At 43.6% G+C, this 15,314-nt stretch overlaps 1 pseudogene; it reads right to left on the bottom strand.

Moving 5' to 3' along the window:
• LOC124594895 overlaps window positions 1–15,314 on the bottom strand; it is a 28,689-nt pseudogene that overhangs the window by 10,842 nt on the left and 2,533 nt on the right.

The following is a 15,314-nucleotide window of genomic DNA, read 5'->3' on the forward strand; positions in this document are numbered from 1 at the left end:
TGAGGGGTAGACGATTCCTATCGGATGAGGACATGCAACAGCCAGTTGTGGACTTCTTCGCGCAGCAGAAAACTGTTTTACTAAACGGGTATCTTCAACTTAGAGCGTCGTTGGGATGATTGCCTCGAAGCTCACGGCGATTTTGCCTGATTGGCATATCGGTTGTGAACTGTACGGCATCCGATGCCTCAATGCACATGGCAATTTTACCTGATTGGCATTCCGGTTCTAGTCTGTATGGACTTGGAAAGGAAACCTTCTGATTGTCCCTTATAACTAACATACGATATTTTTTCATGAAATTAGAAGAAAACGCATTTGTAAAGGGATATAATACACCGATAAATGCTTCTGAAATATTGGAACACGTGAGGCAATACTGACCCTACGACTTATCTTAGAAGCTAGATTAAGGAAAGGCAAACCTACGTGTCTAGCATTTGCAGACTTAGAGAAAGCTTTTGACAATGTTGACTGGAAAACTCTCTTTCAAGTTCTGAAGGTGGTAGGGGTGAAATACAGGGAGCGTAAGGCTATTTACAATTTGTACAGAAACCAGATGGCAGTTATAACAGTGGAGGGACATGAAAGAGATGCAGTGGTTGGGAATGGAGTGAGACGGGGTTGTAGCCTCTCCCCAATGATATTCAATCCGTATATTGAGCAAGCAGTGAAGGAAACAAAAGAAAAATTCGGAGTAGATATGAAAATCCATGGAGAAGAAATAAAAACTTTAAGGTTCGCCGACGACATTGTAATACTGTCAGAGCAGTTGAACGGGAGGGATAGTGTCTTGAAAGGAGGATATAAGATGAACATCAACAAAACCAAAACGAGGATAATGGACTGCAGTCGAATTAAATCGGGTGATGCTGCGGGAATTAGATTAGGAAATGAGACACTTAAAGTAGTAAAGGAGTTTTGCTATTTGGGGAGCAAATTAACTGATGATGGTCGAAGTAGAGAGGATATAAAATGTAGACTGGCAATGGCAAGGAAAGCGTTTCTGAAGAAGAGAAATTTGTTAACATCGAGTATAGATTTAAGTGTCAGGAAGTCGTTTCTGAAAGTATTTGTATGGAGTGTAGCCATGTATGGAAGTGAAACATGGACGATAAATAGTTTGGACAAGAAAAGAATAGAAGCTTTAGAAATGTGGTGCCACAGAAGAATGCTGAAGATTAGATGGGTACAACACATAACTACTGAGGAGGTATTGAATAGAATTGGGGAGAATAGGAGTTTGTGGCACAACTTGACTAGAAGAAGGGATCGGATGGTATGGCAATTTCTGAGGCATCAAGGGATCACCAATTTAGTATTGGAGGGCAGTGTGGAGGGTAAAAATCGTAGAGGGAGACCAAGAGATGAATACACTAAACAGATACAGACGGATGTAGGTTGTAGTAGGTACTGGGAGATGAAGAAGCTTGCACAGGATTGAGTAGCATGGAGAGCTGCATCAAACCAGTCTCAGGACTGAAGACCACAACAACAACAACAACAACAATTCGTTGCTTTCTCGTGACCTACAATACGATGTTTTTATACGGAACTAAAAATAAAATGCCAATACCGATACCGCATTTCTGGAAAGGTACACTACACTGCTCATGATGAGACTCACTATTTGGGATTAATCTTTACAATAACAGAAAAACTACTAACTAACGTGAGACGGTCACTTAGCTTCAAAATATGGAGTCGAAAGCGCCAAACAGTCATTTCTCTAGATGTTACAGGGGTTTTAATGGGATACTTTCAGGAAAACGATGGGCCTTTTCTTTCTACGTACCTTTCTGGAACACTCGTATTTAGAAGTTTTGTCCCATGTATACCACGCAATATCCGACATCATACGAAGCCATTTCATCAGTCAACAGTCTACCGGATTAACCTAAATGATCTCAAGCTTATTTCCCCGTCCCCACACATTGCGGCAACGGCCTTGCCGCAGTTGGATTCACTGGTTCCCGTCAGATCACCGAAGTAAAGCGCTGTCGGGCGTGCCCGGCACTTGGATTGTTGACCATCCGGGCCGCCATGCGCTGTTGCCATTTGTCGGGGTGCGCTGAGCCTCGTGACGCCAATTGAGGAGCTACTCAACCAAAGAGTAGTGGCTCCGGTCAAAGAAAACCATCATAACGACCAGGAGTGTGGTGTGCTGACCACACGCCTTTCCTATCTGTATCCTCAGCTGAGGATGACACGGCTGTCGGGTGGTCCCGATGGGCCACTTGTGGCCTGAAGACGGAGGGCTTTCCCACATATTGTATTTCGTTCCTCCTTTCTGTATAAATGAACAAGAAATTTGATCGGTGTGGAGAGATACTCATTGACTACAATCAAATAAGTTAATAACACTACTTCACTTGCCTGCTTGCCTGTAAATATAAATGAGCACTCTGGAATCTCACAGCTCTTGACGTTGTTGGCGTTCCTTGAGACATTTTGCTTGATATGATCTGCTTGATATGATCTGCACTGGCTCAGCAAAGCTGCCTACTGTCGCTCAGAACAAGTAAAGCCCTATTTTAAATAAATATTTAAAACTGAGCAGAGAAATTGCATCTGTAATGATTGAAATTTTCTTGATAAGATCACAAATCCCCACTATAAGTCAGTAAACTGCCGTCGCTGAATGTTCATTATGTACCTTAAAACCAAATATGGAATGTACCGATCCTCAATGCAGAGTTACCAGTTTGCATGTATTCGTTATTTAAATCAATAAGCTACTACATTTTTGGAGTATTTCCACTTTATGTATTAGAATGAAGGCTATTTCTGTGTAAGGAGAAGTGACCATATGAACTTATGTACATAGCTGAGGACCATGAAACATTATGAAGCTGGGCTGTCCGTCATTTATGCTGCATTGCAATTCAGGGGTACAGTACAATTTCGGAAAATAGTGTAGTTACATTCAATATGTTTACCTAACATAACACTATCAATTGTCTGTGCTGGTGACATAATACATACAATACAGCGTACAGCTTCTTATTTGTAAACACAAAAACGTTTGACTCTTTTCATTTTCTTGCAGAAGGACAATCACCACATCATATCACGTATATCTAGTTTGTGGTACCGTCGTCTCTTTCACCATTACACTGGACGTGTTAAAAGATTTATTTATTTCATAGTCACCATTTAAACTAATACAGCTGACTTTTTTATGTTTAACACTAACATACCGAGTTTACACCATCAGCTCAGGTGTTCTTGTGCTGCATGATATTCAGTTTTAGTCTTGCATATTTTTATGAGTCTGGCACACAAAACGTTTTTGTTGCTTACAACGTTTAGTGTGCCTGTAAGAGAGATTCCATGATGCAGGTGACTAGCGCACACAAAATGCCGCAGGCAGTAGATGCGCAGTCGGCGGGGGAAGTGTGTGGGAGCAGCAGTGGTGGGCGGCTGGTCAGAGCACTGTAGGGGAAATGCCGAGCGCTGGAGGGGAAGTGCCATTCTAAGCTGAAGCTTACATTCACATTTTTGGTAAGTATTAAATAGAGCCTCTCCATGCTCGTACTTGTGAAGTGACCATTCAAAAAGATCTGTCACCACTTCTTTGGTTAGAACCTAGAAAGAATTCCACTGAAATGCAGCGATTTATTTTCGCCTAGTTTGTTAACCATTTGTAAATTTCAGAGAAGAGTCACGAGTGGGGAATTTTGAGTAAAAGCTACACATTTCTCTTGTTGGAATGTTAAAATTTGTTTCTTTTGCTAAACTCAGAGTAGTTTACACAGTATCACCTCTCTAACTTACTGTGCAGAAGTAGTTGCAACAGAATTCTGAAACAGTGGTTTATTGATTGAGGAACTGAGGAAAAGTAAGGTCAGTATCTTATGAAAAAGCACATCCTCGGTACAAAATGAACTTCTAATGACCTCACTTATGTTGTTCTAAAACCAATAGTATCTCTCATTTCAGTATTATGATACAGGGTACACCCTGCATCTGCATCTAACTTCCACGTGTTTTCTGTTAAAGAATGAAGCTCTGTTTCGCGGAGAGAAGTTCCCTTTCCTCAAGGGAAAAAAATCTTTGAGCTCACAATGTGTTCAAGGACCTATCAATATATGGACATTATAAATATTAGCCAGTAATTCTATTATTTAACGAAGTATTTATTTTGTATAACCTGTGCTCTTTGCTACGATATAGGTCTATTTACTGGCGAGAGAGTCTGTACTAAAGCAAACCAGGAAAGGGGGTAACTCTGTAACGTTACCGTTGTAAATCTGGTAGTTACAGTTGAGTGATAATTCCAAAAGAGTTCCTGCGAACTTTATGTGGGGTCACACAACTTGCTACATCTCAACAGAAGAAATCAAACGTGATGAACATATATGTTGCTGCATAATATCACAGCCTGGTAAAGTAAGAGAAATTAAAAATTACAAGGTTTGATGGGTAGGTGGGAGTAAAAGTGCACATATTTTGTTAAACTAAACGTTAAAAATTTTCAGCAGTATTATGTGAACTTCCCATGCAGCAGCTAATTCGTCATCTTGGTAACATTGTTTAAAAGTTTTGTTGTGACCCAGTTATTACTTCAGGAATATTAAAAGTTACAATAAAATATAATTTTGCATTCTCTTACCCCATGCTGTGAGGTAAGAACATGCAGAGTTGGGGCAATAGTACACAGAACGTACTTTTACCCCCAACTGAAGAAAATATAAAGGATCACAAATAAATACATGAAAAATAGTAAGGCCAAAAAAAAAACAGTTACAGAGGGAAATGTAGTGCTGCACCATGGCTTGTTCTTGCTCCAATGAAAAATATGTTGTGAATCGCCGGTTTCAACGTGTTTCCTTATGCCAGCCACTGAAAACCTGGTAGTTTTGGGTGTTTACCGTATTGAGCTCCCATTTTCAAGAAGTTCAAGAGCTTGATGTAAGAGCGGCTCTGTTAATGACTGTCAGGTTAATGTTCTCTGTCGACTACTGAAAAAAATGCCTCTGTGGAAGGTTTAATTAAATTCTGAGTGTCTTTTAGAGGTAGAAATATTTGAAAACACTAGTACCCAGTCATAGACAAACTACAGAAAAGAAAAATTAATTCGAGTTCTATAAGGGTTGGGTTGTTTGGGAGGGGGGGGGGGGGGGGTTTCAAATGGTTCAAATGGCTCTGAGAACTATGGGAGTTAACATCTGAGGTCATCAGTCCCCTAGAACTACTTAAACCTAACTAACCTAAGGACATCACACACATCCATGCCCGAGGCAAGATTCGAACCTGCGACCGTAGCAATGGCGAGGTTCCGGACTGAAGAGCCTAGAACCTCTCGACCACAACGGCTGGCGGGGGAGGGAGGAGGGTGGGAGGCCAAACTACGAGGTCATCGGATTAGGGAAGGGAAGGGGAAGGAAGTCGGACGTGCCCTCTCAAAGACGAACCATCCCGGCATTTGCCTGGAGCGATTTAGGAAAACCACGGAAAACCTAACTCAGGATGGCCGGATTCGTGACTGAACCGTCGTCCTCCCAAATGCGAGTCTAATGTGCTAACCACTGCGCCACCTCGCTCGGTGAGTTCTATAAGGGGAAACGTAAATAAACACCAACAAAAGGGGCTTGAATACGATGGAAGGGACTACGTAAGTCAAGTGCAGGTCGGGGGTAAAAATTCGAGAATAGTTTCTTGAAGGGATGAAAGCATGCATTGGAAAATTTTACCCCATTAGAATCGTTTACTTTCACCCACTCCGCTATTTTCTTTTTCACAGTCTGCAGATAATACACACTACTGATGTCATAGAGACCAGGCAGATATTGGAAGCTTATAGTTGTCAGTTCTAGTACCAAGTTCATGTAATTTTTAAATGGATTTACTTTGAATTAACACTCAAAACTGTAAAAATTTTACATAGAAAACGCACAAACGTGGGTTATCAAATTTTTCCCAGCTGTACCCGTCCGAATGCTACTAGAATCCAGAATAGAACTGAAGAGGTTATGATGTATGCGCTGTCTGGAGGGAGAATGGTTAATTTCTGCTTCGGAGACCTGACAACCTGATACGTACTCCACACTTACGTTTACATGCCAAATTCCTAAATAAGACGGTAATGTGAAATGGACCAGAATATGTTACGTGTTTTGTGAACGAAGTCGTCATGGTTGTTCCACTCTATTTCAGGTCGACGCGAAAAACTTCGTTCTCTCTAATGCTGCATAAATTCAGTAGTTTCTTTAAAAAAACTACTAGTATGATTTGTTAAGCCGCGAATGAACGATCAAGGAGGCCTAAAAACAAAAACAAAAATGGTTCAAATGGCTCTGAGCACTATGGGACTTAACCTCTGACGCCATCAGTCCCCTAGAACGTAGAACTACTTAAACCTAACTAACCCAGGGACATCACATACATCCATGCCCGAAGCAGGAATAGAAACTGCGACCGTAGTGGTCGCGCGGTTCCAGACTGTAGCGCCTAGAACCGCTCGGCCACTTCGGCCGGCCTAAAAACAAAACACACATTTAAGGAAGTAAACATTTAAGAAGTTACAATAGCACAGCATTATATTCCTTAACCTTAGATCAGCTACCACATTAAAGGCAAAATGCCATCGCTGCCTGGTAGAATTTAGTGGATAGGGAGTTCCAGCAAGTACCCTGTGGACAGTAGCGCTCCCGAGCACTCACGGCGTCAGTCTGGAACTGGAGTGGTGAGGCCGGAGCCAGGGGGATATCTGGGCCGTGTGACGAACATCACAGCATGCCGCACTACAGCTCTTATCAGCTGATACAATCGTCTTCAGCAGGAACCATGTTACTGTCTGAAAATACTTTAATACTTCGTAGCTGCGCGTTTAACTAGACTCACTCACTCGATCACATGTAACAAGGTTTCCATTGACAAACTGATTTCCCACCTGGTCCCGGACGTAGCCGAACGTTTGCAATGTATGTCGGGCGAGGCAGATAGTGTGACATCACAAGTTTGTTGCAGAGGGAGGGGGAGAGTGTTGGGGGGAGGGGGAGGTGGACTACATTTCCTGTGGGCTCCAGCTCAGGGGAGCTGACGTCACGTGCGCTAGTACTCTACGGGCACAAGTAAACAGATGTGCCTCCTTTTTTTTCTCGAGGATGTGTAGTTGTGACAGCAAGAGAAATGTCTAATAGCCCACTTCATTAGAAGAAACATATCTTTTCAGTCACAGCGACAGACGTCCGTAGTGCCGGTGTGTCACAAAATCCTTGTTTCTACAAAGACATGCAATTTACGACCTAAGTACAATCGCCTTCATGCAGTAAATTACGATCGAATAGAAGGGGATGTTTCCAAGGAACTGGTGTCCAATTTTAAGGCCAACATACAGAAGCTGAAAGATGATAAACATATTGTGGTTGAGAATTATTAGAACTTTAAAAAGCTTCTTGTACTACTGCAGCTGAATGCTGACGAAGGAAACCTAAATGTTTTAAGTTAAGTTACTAAGGTTCAAATACATGCACCACCTTCACTGCTAGCATAGTTTTTGCAGTTTGTTCAGAAAAGCTTTTCTCATGACACTTTTGGCACGCGTAAATAACTTCATACAACATCCTGAGTGATGGAGGTAAATTTAATCCTGGATCCTCTGTGCATTTCTGTAGAGTGGAGCAATCTGTATTCCACACACTGTTCAGTCTATCAACATGGAATCGTCGTTTCAGGCTTAGACAAAACGTAGATTATCATTTCACAGCGAGAAAGGTTCTCAGTATGGGTAGCTGCCTGCCAAATTGGCGTACGGTGCTTAACGTCATTCGAGCATTCAACTACTATAGAGAGACGCAAAATCCCTCGTTGTGGTCACCAGCTGAAAACTGCCAGCTACAAATTATTACTCGTGAATGCCACGAGGAAAATGCAACAGAACAGCGTGCTACAATCTGAAGGCAATTGGCAGAACTGTGTGGACCCAGACAGTATGCATCCGTCTCCACACGATCGATTTACCATCTAGGCGTCCATCACGAACAACAGTACCAACTCCCACAGACTTATGTGCGAGAAAGATTGGCAAGGTTCAAAAATGGCTCTGAGCACTATGGGACTTAACTTCTGAGGTCATCAGTCGCCTAGAACTTAGAACTAATTAAACCTAACTAACCTAAGGATATCACACACATCCATGCCCGAGACAGGATTCGAACCCGCGACCGTAGCGGTCGCTCCGCTCCAGACTGTAGCGCCTAGAACCGCACGGCAACTCCGGCCGGCAATTGGCAAGGGGTGCCTAGAACGAAAGGGCGGCTCAGTGGCGTTGAATTCTCTTCACCGACGAGGGCAAGATTTATGACACCGCTAAGATGGTCGTACACAGTCAGCTACTGACCAATTTGCATCTCAGGCGTGCAGTCCCTCACGTTTATCATGGAGATGGGTCATTTATTTTATGGTCCAGTATCATGTACGAATACCACACGGCTTCATCGCTACCGAGTTTAATTTGAGAGCTGAGAAATATCGGGACAAGATCCTACAACCTGCTCTCCAGCCCTACAGATGACATTTTGTCTTTCAAGTAGTTAATATAAGCGCATACCACTCCCACTTTGTGAATACCTTCCTACAGGAGAGGCCTGTGGTGTCTAATGACATGAATCATTTCGACCTGTTGAAACATGTAATGTGAGATCGTGATAGCAACACAAACCGTATGAAGTGAGTAAAATCACCGTCTAAGTGTGGAACAGGGCTGACCAGCGGCATCTCAAGAGACCAGTATGTCAAAGAAAGCTGAAGCACGCTACAGTACATGAAGTGGCGCTACGCGGTACTGAATGTCACTTCGAAAAAGACTTTGATTTCACAGATAAGTAAATATTTCCGCTTTTGAACGGACTGCCATTAATTTGCTTTTCGAACGTGCTATTTCCATTCAATTTGTCAGCGGAGAACTTGCGCAGAGAATGCAAAGTTCTCAAACAATTTACGACAATGGTTGTTTCAGGGAGTTCTGTTTTATTAGTAAGGCTGCTTGCAGCTTCCCAGCATCGCGGTGTGCCGTACCATTCGCTGTCGCCCTGGAACGAGCGCCCGCTGTCATGAGAAAGTTGAAGCGCCACCGCCCATACAGCTGCGTCGCACCGCGCCGCTCATTGTTAGCGGCGACCGTGGGGCTGAGGAGGAAAGGCCGGTGGAAGCCCGGCCGCGGATGTAATTGGGTCGTCAGGAGCCGAGAACAAGTGACGAGCGAGTCGTCTGCCCTCGTGGCGGCCATGCGACCAGATAACAAGTAACGGCTGGCACCAGCCGACAGGGTGGAGTAACGAGGGGGAGGAGGTGGAAAGAAAGGAGGGAACAGCATCTTCTCTATAGCCTACCTCAGGAATTTTCAGTCTCTGACTGACTATTCTACGTAATGAGAACGTTCTCTTTCTCCACTATCCCGACAGCTGGATAAAAAGAAGCATGCATCAAAAAATTACATTTAGATTCATTTAAACAGAAATTTTGCAATCAAGACATGTGTTAATTGGTTGTACCTATAACGGCTCTTCTTCTTGATGATTTGGTTTGATTTGTACTTGGCCTCGGCTAAGACTCGGCGACAGTCGGTAGAGTGTTGAGATCGTTATCAAATTACGAAGACGACGTTACACAAAATAACAGTGCTGAACCGAAATGTCGACGTGCGTGAGATATTTACTTCACCAAGAATCGTAATTAATCGTTCGTAATCGATGTTTAACTGATTAATGATGAAATATTAATGATAAAACCAATACAGTCACATCCACAACAAATTTCTTACAAGCTGGTCGTAATTTCAAGCATCTAAGAAATCGTAACATTGGGCTTGTTATTTGAGTTAAAGATTCTACACAAGCGCCGAGCGCTACAGTCAAATATTATCGCTGCGCGTAATTATTACTCGGGAGTTTCATGTCAATAATTTTAAATCACAAATGCACGACTTGGCACGAGAGGATGTTTTATTGCACAATATCAGTCACTTCCTAACCGAGCCTTGAGAAGATAACTTTCCCAGGTGTTGGGGGGATTTAAATTATATGTATGGGAGCCTTTATATTTTATGAAGTAACAGCTTTTTCCTGAGATGAGAAAACATTTTATTTTCCAAGCACAGATCAAAAACTAACAAGAATAAACAACTCGTAACCAAGCCGACTACGGCAAAGATAAATATCTATCAGCTGCAGCTTTCACCCGCTGTTTTTGGCGCAGTGGATAAATGACGTCGCCACATCAGCCCCCCTCCTTTTGAAACCGGGTGCACCAGGTATGTGGGGAAACTTGCACTTGATTTTTCTACCAGCTCCCGTGAAAACATCTGGTGCAGGCAATGGCTGCTCCTGTTCTGCACTTGCTGCTTCGTTGTCCTCTTCTGAAACCGAGGGCTCAGCGAGACTCTTTGCTGTTTCTTTGGCCTCCACGTTTGAGGGTGATTTTGCAGACCGAGGAAGGAGTGTACCCTCTTCGGTGTAAGCAGGTTTAACCCGCTCAATTGAGACTGTCCCTTCTTTACCATCCTTATCGATTTTGAAGCTGTGGCTTCCTCTTGTGATTACCCTGTATGGTCCAGAGTAAGGCGAAACAAGCGGCGGGCGCACCGTATCATCCCTAAGCCACACGTGGGACGTTGCTTGCAGGTCTTTATGTACAAACACTCTCCGGTCTCCATGTCTGACAGGGTTAGTGGGTTTGATGTTTCTCATTCTAACGCTGAGTTGTCTCGCGAATTGCGTGCATAGCTCAGGGGCGAACGGCTGTGTAGATGCTGGAACGATTAATTCTCCAGGAACCCTCAATTGCTCGCCATAAACCAATTCTGCGGAAGAGCATTGTAAGTCCTCCTTCACGGCCGTTCTCAATCCGAGTAGGACCAGCGGTAGTGCTTCAGGCCATGAAGTGGAACTACACATTAATGCAGCTTTGAGTGTGCGGTGTAGTCGTTCCACCATTCCATTACTAGATGGATGATAGCTTGTGGTGCGTAGGTGGTTGCACCCGCGCAGTAGTAAAAGCTCACTGAAAAGTTGGCTTTCAAATTGCCTTCCGCGATCTGTTGTTATGTTTTGCGGAACGCCAAACCTGGAGAACCATGAATGCAACAGTGCTTTTGCAACCGACTCCGCAGAAATGTCTTGTATTACAACTACTTCTGGCCACCTGGTAAAGCGATCAATGATTGTGAGCAAATAGCGTTGTTCTGAAGAGCATGATAGCGGGCCCACAATGTCCACATGTATATGTGAAAATCTTGCAGATGGCGTCGGGAAGTCAGCAATAGGTGCAAAGACATGTCTGCTGATTTTATTACGCTGGCATGTTAGGCATGCACGCGCCCACGCACGACAATCTTTTTGTATTCCAGACCACGCTACTTTCGAGGAAACTAACTTTGCTGTAGCTCGTACTCCTGGATGTGATAGGTTATGTAGTGCACTATAAATCTCGCGACGATATTGTTCTGGTATGTAAGGTCGCTCCTTTCCTTTTGCTACATCACACCAAATTCCGTCTGGAACATTTGGGTCAGACACACGTCTGAGCTGCAGCGCAGTTCTCTGTTCCTCTATTAGAAGTCGCAAGAAAGGATCTTCTCGTTGTTTAGACGCTACCTCGGTCCAACGAATTGAATTTAAACTGACACAATTCCTAGACAGGCAATCTGCGACCAGGTTGTCTTTTCCTGAAATGTGACGCACGTCAGTTGTGAACTGTGCAATGTACTCGACTTGCCTGCACTGACGTGGTGAATTGAGCTCTATGTCTCGTTGAAATATAGCTACTAACGGCTTGTGATCGGTAAAAATTGTAAAGTGCCTCCCTTCGACAGACGTGCGAAAATGCTTTATGGCTAAGTAAATAACAAGCAACTCACGGTCAGTAACACTCCATTTTTGTTGCTGTCGAGTCAGGATTTTAGAGAAAAATGCGAGCGGCTGCCATCTGCCATCAACTTCTTGCTGTAGCGCTGCACCCACTGCTGTTTGGCTCGCATCAACCATGAGCGCTAAAGGAGCGCTCAATCTTGGATGTCCCAGTAGTGTTGCCCGAGAAAGACATTTCTTTAAGTCATGGAAAGCTGCTTCAGCATCTGGACTCCATGGAATTTTACGATTTCCTGTTGTATTTTTGCCTGCAAGGAACGTTGTGATTGGCTCTTGGGCGGCAGCTAATTTAGGTAAGTGACGTCTGTAATAGTTGAGCATGCCTAAAAATCTGCGAAGTCCTTTGTAAGTTGTGGGAAGGGGCATCTGTTGTACTGCTTCAACTCGCTCAGGCAAAGGTGACAGGCCTGCTGCTGAAACCAAATATCCCAGGAACTTAACCTCGCGTTTTCCAAACGTGCACTTTGTTTCGTTAATAATTATGCCATACTCTGTCAGACGGCGGAATAGCTGCCACAGATGTTCGACATGCTGATATACAGAACCAGAGAATACTAAAATGTCGTCCATATAACAAAATACGAATAGTAATTCTCGAAGCACCTCATGCATGAACCTTTGCCATGTTTGGGCAGCGTTTCTGAGGCCAAATGGCATAAAATTGTACTCAAACAAACCGAATGGTGTGATAACTGCTGTTTTTTTAATGTCAGATGGAGCCTTGGAAATCTGGGAAAATGCTTTGGTGCAATCAATCACACTAAATATTTTGGCATTGCTAATCGTACTGTTAAAATCAGTCACATTGGGTACTGGGTAGCGGTCGGGAATTGTGCGGGCATTGAGCGCCCTGTAGTCTCCACATACTCTGCATGAATTGTCTTTTTTACGGACCATGTGAATTGGAGATGCCTATGAATTATCAGACCTACTTACAATACCTGTTTATAGAAGTCTGTCAAACTCAGCTCGCGTCGCGACCAGCTTCTCTGGAGGCAGACGCCGCGGGCGGAAGGCAACGGGTTGACCTTGTGTCGTGCTGATGTGGTGATGAGTATTGCGTCTGCATTTCCTGGTTGCGTTGACGGGTTCGGTAAGTGCTGGAAAGTCTTGAAGCAGTTTACGAAAAAGTGATTCCTCCGACAGTGCTCTGATATTGCCTACAGTATACGAATCGTTACGACTGTCGGGTGTCTTCTTGCGTGACGCACACGTGTGCGCCCCGCTTAGTTGCGGGTACGATATCGTATCACAATATACCGACGCGGATGACGCGGTAGAGGAGACGGGAATCATCGTGCAGAAAGACACAGGCACATCGCACTGCACTTGAACCGACGCGGAAGACGCAGTAGGCAATATCCCTTCTGTGGGAACTGTCACCAAACGACGGTTAACCAGGTCGGGCATAAGTCGGTAGTTCCGTAAAAAGTCCGCTCCAATTATAGGACTCGGTACATCAGCAACCACAAAAGTCCATTTTGGATGGAAGTTGGAATTCAGATGTAATGCCAACTGCTTCTCACCATAGGTAGATATTCTGGAATTGTTTGCCGCAGTCAGCACATGTTGCGTTATTGTCGTGAGTATATCACCTCTCTTTCTTGGATAAACACTGACTTCTGAACCTGTGTCAATCAGAAACTTCTCACCTGAAGAGAGGTCCAACACGAACAATCGGTGTGATTGGTTGACTGCAGATACCGTGGCGTTTTCACCTCTTTGAATCACGCTGACTCGGGCGCCTATGTTGTTGTTGACGAACGTTAGTGCCCTTTAACGCCCGCCTTTTAAGTTTGGGTAGCTGCAGGGTTGAATACATTGACGGGCAGTGTTACCGAAGCGTCTGTGGTACCAGCACCATTGATCTGTCAAATCCTGTTGGATAGCATTTCTTCGTCTTTTCCAACTGCGACTTCGTAGCTGCTGGTGGTGTGAAGTTACTTGCACATTGAGTTTTGCCACTTGTGCTGCCAGTTGCTGTATGGTGGGTTCCGTCGATGAGCACTGCTGTTGGGAAGTATTATTGCATGTTCCTGGCTCACTGACGTCAGATTCCATCACACTACACGTTCTTGGGCCTCTATCCTGGCTGTAGTTGAATTCGGAACACGCAGAAACTCCGGTTAAGGTGTTTACGATGGTGTCTGCCTTTTTTGCTAAGACTTGCAATGGTAAGTCTGTTTCTGCTGCAATGACGGCACGGATGTTGGCAGGAAGTTTACGAAGCCATATTAGACGTAAAGTATCTTCAGGTAGGAGTTCCGGCCCGGCTAATGTACGTAAGGCTTTGAGTACTTGTGACGGAGTCTTGTCGCCCAAATCTTCGTATGCGAAAATTTTTTTTAGTCGCAAATCTGGTGACAACGTATAATGCTGTATGAGAGCTTCCTTTAGCACAAAGTAATTTTGTTGCGACAAGGTTTCTTCTACTTGCTCTACCACTTCTAAATTTAGATGTGAAACCACTATATTAAATTTGTCAATGTTGTTAGACACCCCACGCTGCCGAAATATGCATTCAGCCTGCGTAAACCAAAGCTGGGGGCGCGTCGGCCAGAACGCGGAAAGTTTAACATTTCTGTGTCGCGCGCAGGTACTCCCATCTTTTGCGTTCATATCTGTCGTTCCGTTTTGTGGCGAATCAAAGGGCGTGGACCACGATCCTTGGTCGACCAGACTGTAGTCTTCAATCTTGATTCCACTGCCCCATGCTTTTGTCTCTGAATTCATTATTCTCGTCGGTATATATATTTTCTTTATGCTTCTGCTACGATTTTTCGGGGTCACCACTATGGTAGCCTTTATATTTTATGAAGGTACAAGTTTTTCATGAGATGAGAAAACATTTTATTTTCCAAGCACAGATCAAAAACTAACAAGAATAAACAACTCGTAACCAAGCCGACTACGGCAAAGATAAATATCTATCAGCTGCAGCTTTCACCCGCTGTTTTTGGCGCAGTGGATAAATGACCTATTACTGAAGTTCCATAAACCACTGGTATTATGAATGAAAATTGTCTATCAGTGTTCGTTGCCTAAATTACTGTCCAAGTAATGTTTAGTTCAATTATCGAGTTAGGAGTTCACTTTATTCTAGTAGGTAAAAGTCCTTCGTTCGAATTCTAACGCCGTGATATTTGAAGTCAGAAGATCGTATTACTGCGTCATAACAGATCGCAATTGTTCAATCTCAAAAACAATCTAAGCGCACCTACATGTACGAGCATTTAAATATATGACCTGCTTCGGCTAACTCTCGTAACGTAGTGACAATGCATTGAATTATACTTAGTCATTACTCACGATTCTCAAAGAGTGCTCACACGGAGTATTCTTTGGGATCGTTGGTTCTACTTTGCGAATGTTAATTAATGCTAATTTTGCGATTTATTATGATTTTGACGTTAATTTTATTGAAATTTAATCTTTCTTTCGTAG

Source organism: Schistocerca americana, chromosome 1 (assembly GCF_021461395.2).
Source record: "Schistocerca americana isolate TAMUIC-IGC-003095 chromosome 1, iqSchAmer2.1, whole genome shotgun sequence".
In the NCBI taxonomy this organism is placed as follows: Eukaryota; Metazoa; Arthropoda; class Insecta; order Orthoptera; family Acrididae; genus Schistocerca; species Schistocerca americana.